This window comes from Pistacia vera, unplaced genomic scaffold (genome assembly GCF_008641045.1).
Source record: "Pistacia vera cultivar Batoury unplaced genomic scaffold, PisVer_v2 Contig331, whole genome shotgun sequence".
NCBI lineage: Eukaryota > Viridiplantae > Streptophyta > Magnoliopsida > Sapindales > Anacardiaceae > Pistacia > Pistacia vera.
In genome coordinates, this window is record NW_022196148.1 from 840,306 (window position 1) to 846,922 (window position 6,617).

At 30.9% G+C, this 6,617-nt stretch overlaps 1 non-coding gene across 1 annotated transcript; it reads left to right on the forward strand.

Moving 5' to 3' along the window:
• Window positions 1-5,287: 5,287 nt before the first annotated feature.
• Window positions 5,288-5,394, forward strand: LOC116137657. Its single transcript, XR_004129212.1, has one exon. It is a non-coding gene; the product is annotated as a small nucleolar RNA R71 (small nucleolar RNA).
• The last annotated feature ends 1,223 nt before the right edge of the window (window positions 5,395-6,617 follow it).

A 6,617-nucleotide genomic window follows, 5' to 3' on the forward strand; every position in this document is an offset into this window, starting at 1 on the left:
CATATAGCAAAAAAAAAAAAAAAAACATTTGATGATAGCATCCTAAACAAAGACGATAATTGTAAAACCCACAAAACCGACAAATTAAACAACAAAATCAATCCAAAAATTAACAAAAAAAGAGATCAAACAAATACAATTAAAACGACATATCAATATTTGTTTTCCTTGGTCAACACCAAAATTGAATTTATTTTATGTTTGTGATGATAAAATGAATGGTTCGGCAGTGGGGCTATAGTTATCCAAATTAAGCGTATAATGTATTAAATTAAAACCCTATTTGTCTGGTTTTCAAAGATTTAAACCGCTCATCAATTAGATTTTTATTGAGCAAGTTATGACTAATTTACTACTGACTATTAAGTGGAAATCAAGAAACAGGAGAAACCAAAATGTGTGTGATGATAAAATGAATGGTTCAGCAGTGGGGCTAAAGTTATCCAAATTAATCATATAATATATCAATTTAAAGCTCTGTCTGTCTAGTTTCTAAAGATTTAAACCTCTCATCAATTGGATTTTTATTGAGCAAGTTATGATTAATTTACTACTAACTATTTAATAGAAGCCGAAATGTGTGTGATGATAAAACGAATGGTTTAGTAGTGGGGTTACAGTTGTCCAAATTAAGCATAGAATATATGAAATTAAAGCACTGTCTATCTAGTTTTTAAAGATTCAATCCTCTCATCAATTGGAGTTTTATTGAGCAAGTTATGATCAATTTACTACTGATTGTTAAGTGAAAACCTAAATGTGTGTGATGATAAAATGAATGATTTATTAAAGCTACATGGTTCGACATCAAACATGAGTTGATATTTGTTAAATAATTGAAGTTAGTTATATTCAGCAACAACATCTTTTCATGAAATATGTACGTAACATAAAAAAATATCAACAAAAAGAGATAGAACAATTACAATTAAAACTACATATCAATATTTGTTTTCCTTTAAGGATAATAATAATGGTTCACATATTACAAATGGTTTACTAAAGTTACATGGTTTAGCAGCAAACATCAGATGATATTTGTGATACAAATAAAATTAGTTATATTCAGCAGCAACCTATTTTCGATATATGTATGTAACATAAAAAAATATCAACAAAAAGAGGTAGAACAAATACAATTAAAACTGCATATCAATATTTGTTTTCCTTTGTCATTGCTAAAATTGAATTGGTTTTATATGTGTGATAATAAAATGAATGGTTGGGCTGTAGGTCTATAGTTATCCAAATTCTTCGTATAATATATCAAATTAAAACTCCATTTTTCTAGTTTCCAAAGATTTATTTAAACCGCTCATCAATTGGATTTTTATTGAGTAAGTTATGGCTAATTTGCTACTTATTGTTCAATGGAAATCGAGAAACAGGGGAAACCGAAATGTGTGTGATGATAAAAGGAATGGCTAGGTAGTGGGGCTATAGTTATCCAAATTAAGTGTATAATATATTAAATTAAAGCCCTATCTGTCTAGTTTTCAAAGATTTAAACTGCTCATTAATTGAATTTTTATTAAGCAAGTTATGACTAATTTACTATTGACTATTAAGTGGAAATCAAGAAATAGGGGAAATCGAAATGTGTGTGATGATAAAATGAAAAGTTTGGAAGTGAGGCTAAAGTTATCCAAATTAAGAATATAATATATCAATTTAAAGCTCTGTATGCCTAGTTTCTAAATATTTATACCTCTCATCAATTGGATTTTTATTGAATAAGTTATGATCAATTTACTACTAACTATTCAGTAGAAGCCAAAATGTGTGTGATGATAAAAAGAATGGTTCGGCAGTGGGGCTACAATTATCCAAATTAAGTATATAATATATGAAATTAAAGCACTGTCTGTCTAGTTTCTAAAGATTTAATCCTCTCATCAATTGGATTTTTATTGAGTAAGTTATGATCAATTTACTCCTGATTATTCAGTGGAACCCGAAATGCGTGTGATGATAAAATGAATGGTTTACTTAACCCAAATTTAAGGGATTATCATATTAGGACTGATAAGAAATATTTCAAATAACACCTATTAATTGGAAAACGGAATCAGCTAAAATTAATTTATTTAACATATATACTCGCACATCGGCAGGACATAAACAATTAATCATTCATATAACAAATTAAAATACACGAATGTTTTTATAGAAAACATATTCAACACAAATGAACTATTTTTACTAATATAAATATGACACATACTTATAGTTCGACTAACAATGGGATCATCCTTGATTTGATCTTAGTAAAGTACATGAACATTTTCTTGAAAACAAACATAACAAAATTTAATCGATCTTCATGTTAAGATTGTTAAGGAACAATTATTCATTCGTATAACAACTGTTACCTGAAAACGAAATCAACAAAAGTAAATTAATCTTCATATTAAAATTGCTAAGGAATATACTTACTGTTTGACAGGACTAACACAATTAATCATTCAAATAGATTGACCGAACAAAAACAGTTATTCAATCAAATAACCATTAAAATAGTTAGGAGATATACTTATAATTTCGTATTAAAATAGTTAGAAGATATACTTACAGTTCAGAAGAATGAATCAAAATAAAAACTCATTTGACAATGTCAATCGGACATCCTGCCTTTATTCCATGCTAATTCACAAATCTTTGACCTGGAAACAACAATAAAAACATAAATAAATAAAAAACCATCGATTAACAAAATCATGAAGAACATACATATTATTGACACAAACTAACATGATCTATAAACAATTAACAAAAGACCAGACATATTGTTAACACCAACTAACATATTGTGATAATACACAATTGAGCATATGCCCCTTTTATAACCCCTTATTTAGAGATTTTGAATACCAACACAATTAAATACGAATTGAATACGAAGAAATGTTTGCAATGTCAATACAATGCACCTATATAATTATTAATAGTAATCCTAGATAGATGTCATTAAGCCACAATTATTAATAGCAATCCAATGCACTGTATACTTGTTATTAATGCACATCCAATGCGTCAAAATGGTTATAACTTTTGGAATACCAATGCAATGCACCTATATTATTACTATTATTATTATTATTATTATTATTATAGATCCAATAATTTTTATTTAAATACAAACCCAACATGTCAAGATGGACCAATTTGATTGGGCTCATTAAACACAAATCCTACTTGTCAATCCAATGTGTCAAGATAGAACAATTCTACAATCTCAAAATGAGTTCCAAAATGTGCTACGTAATGTAATCAAAATGATATGAAACTTTGGAATACCAATGCAGTGCATTAATATCTCATTAAACCTAATCAACAAACGTTTGGGTTGATATGATCATTTGAAATATCAATGCAGTGCATTAATATCTCATTAAACCACACATCCAATGTGGCAAGAGGGAGCAATTCTAGAGCTCCAAAATAAAGCAATTTTAGAGCNTTCTTCACATGGATCCTTTGAGGGATGCTTAGCTACCCATTGCCACTTCTTTGTCTCTCCCTTGGGGAATTGGTCTTTCACATACACTATTTTGAAATTTGCACCTCTCATTTGCAGGGTTGTGATGAGAATTCAACCAAATCAACTCATGATGAGATTTGTCCTCCATTATCAATTGCGAATTACTTGCAAGTTCACCTAATTCACTTAAGTGCATTGCATCCACTTCCAACTTAGGATATTTTTCCTTAATCTCCTTTGCTTCCATAATATCTACTTTAAAACAAGAATTCAACTCTAAAGGACTCTTCATATCCTATAACATATTAAATATAACTTCTTCATCTTTCACTCACATAACAAGCTTTCCTTGTTGAACATCAATCAACATCCTTCCGGTAGTAAGGAATGGTCTTCCTAAAGTAAGAGGAATTTCCTTATCCTTTTCCATATCTAGCATTACAAAATTTGCAGGGAAGACAAACTTATCCACTTTTACCAAAACATTCTCAACAATACCCCATGGATATTTAATCGATCTATTCGCCAACTACAAACACATCATTGTAGGTTGTACCTCATTAATCCCAAGCTTCCTAAAAACCGAGAGAGGCATAAGATTAACACTTGCTCCTAAATCACACAAAACTTTATCAAATTGGGTACTTCGCTATAATGCAAGGAATAGTAAAACTCCCTAGATCTTTGAGTTTTGGTGGCAATTTCTTTTGGAGTATCGCGATGCATTCCTCCGTGAGCATTACCGTTTCATCTTCCTCTAGTTTCCTCTTGTTTGACAAGATTTCCTTCATGAATTTCACATAGCGTGGGCTTTGCTGCAATGCATTTGCAGAAGGAATATATATATGAAGTTTCTTAAAAATATTAAGAAATTTAAGAAAAACTCTTATCCTGATTTTGTTTCTTTGGCTTTTGCAAAAATGGAATTGATAGAGTATGATGGGTTGCTTCCGGTGGAATCTCCAAATGTAATGACTTCTCTTCCTTCTTTCTCAATTGTGCCCTCTCTTCATTTGCTTGTTTCGTGACTTTCTCTTTAACTCGAACCGCTTCTTTTTGTTGAGATTCACTCAAAATTGTGCCATTCCTCAAAGTTATCGCATTGATTTGTTCTTTTGGGTTTTTGATTGTTGTACTAGGCAATGAACCTTGAGATCTTTCCATCAGTGATTCCGACAATTGTCCAACTTTAGTCTCCAAATTCCGAATAGACGCTCCTTGATTTCTAAAATTTGTCCTTGTCTCATTCATGAAGCTAGTAATTTCTTGCATAAACTTCCCAAACATCTTTCTTCTCCGGTTGTTGAAATTGAGCTCCCGGTCTAGGTGCTCCTTGATTCCCGTAAGAAAGTTAGAGGGGTTCCTCGATCCTAGATTATATGTTTTGGAGTATGGGTTGTTTTGCAGCCTTTGTGAACTTCCCATGTAGTTCAATTTTTCATTTATCGATGAGGAGAAAGGATTTCCCACTTGGCATTCTACACTTGCATAGTTTTCTACACAAAATTCGCAAATTAGTTTAGGAGATTGAATTGAATTAACACTCATACCTCCCAATTGCTTATGAAGTACTGAAATTTGAACGGAAAGTGTGGTGAAGGCATCAACTTCATGTAAACCCTGTACCCTTCTTAGGCATTACTCGATCATTGGGTCTTTGATAATTGTTACTCACCAATACTTCAAGTAACTCATAAGCGGGTTATAGATTTTTTTGTTTAAGCTCCTCCTAATGTGGCATCCACCATAGTTTGAACATTAGGTAGCAATCCATTGTAGAAGGTTTGCACTTGCATCCAAATAGGCAAACTGTGGTGTGGACACTTTCTCAATAACTCCTTGTATCTTTCCTATGCCTCATATAAAGATTCACTATCGCTTTGAACAAAAGATATTATATCATCCCTCATCTTGGCCAACTTAGCTGGTAGAAAATACTTTGCAAGGAATTTTTGCGCTAGCTTATCCTATGTAGTGATAGTTCCCGCTAATAGTGACATTAACCTTCCCTTAGCTTTGTCCCTCAACGAAAATGGAAATGGTCTTAATTAAATGGCATCATCTGTCACTCTGTTGTGCTTGAATGTATCATAAATCTCCAAAAAGTTAGNTATATGCAGGTACACCCTCAAATTTAAAAAAATGAGAACTATTACACATATATCTAGGTCCATAAAAAACTTGTCATTTATATATAGATTTCAAGCACATATCATATTAAAAATTTAAAACTTTCTCCACTTTTTTTCTTTATGGCTCTACCTGTTTTTTATGATTTTATCCCCAAAATTCTTTACTCTCTCATTCTCTTTCTCATGCTATTCGCTCTTAAATCTTTTGAAGACTAAAATTATTAAAGCTTTCACTACTTAAGGTGCCACAATTAGCTCTATTTTCTGTTTTATCAGTTTTAGGTATGTGTATTGCTTATTTCAATTTAGTTTATTTTAGGGTTGAATCATGTTTTTTTTTTATTTTTTTTTTAGGTTTTTTATTCTAATTCGAGGGAACAAGACATGGGCTTGTGAGTTTATTTTGTATTTTGTGTCTAAAAATGAATCTGCTTCCTCAAATTAAAACTTTAACTATATTTTAAAGGACATTATTCTTTATCCGTGACTCACCACTTTCCTACATTTCAAACGTCATCGTTCAGTTTTTCAAAATTATTAAAAAAATTTGAGTTACTATCGATGTTTATACAAAGAAAATTCCCCATTTTTTATTAATTCATATTAAAAGTCAACGTAATGTTGACTTGATTTAAGTTTTGGTTGACTTTGACTTAGGCTAGGTCTTATCAAAGTCATGAAAATTTATATTATAATCTTTGGAAGCCAAAAATTAAAAAAAAAATTAAACGAAGGTTTTGCTTAAGGTTTACTCATCACATTTACTCAAAATTTTGCTTCTCATAGATTTATTCAAGTAGGAAAGTATTGTGCTATTGCATTCTTTTCTCTCAGGTTCTTGATATTGTATTATTTTCTTTGCTTAAAGTTTAGTGATTTTTTAAAGTTTTCATTAGTTGTTTGACAAATAATGGTGAAGCCGCGAAGGTCCTCCTGGGCAAAAATCCTGGATCCGCCACTGGTTGTAAGAGTAGAAATTTTGCAATATTAATAGAAAATAGAAT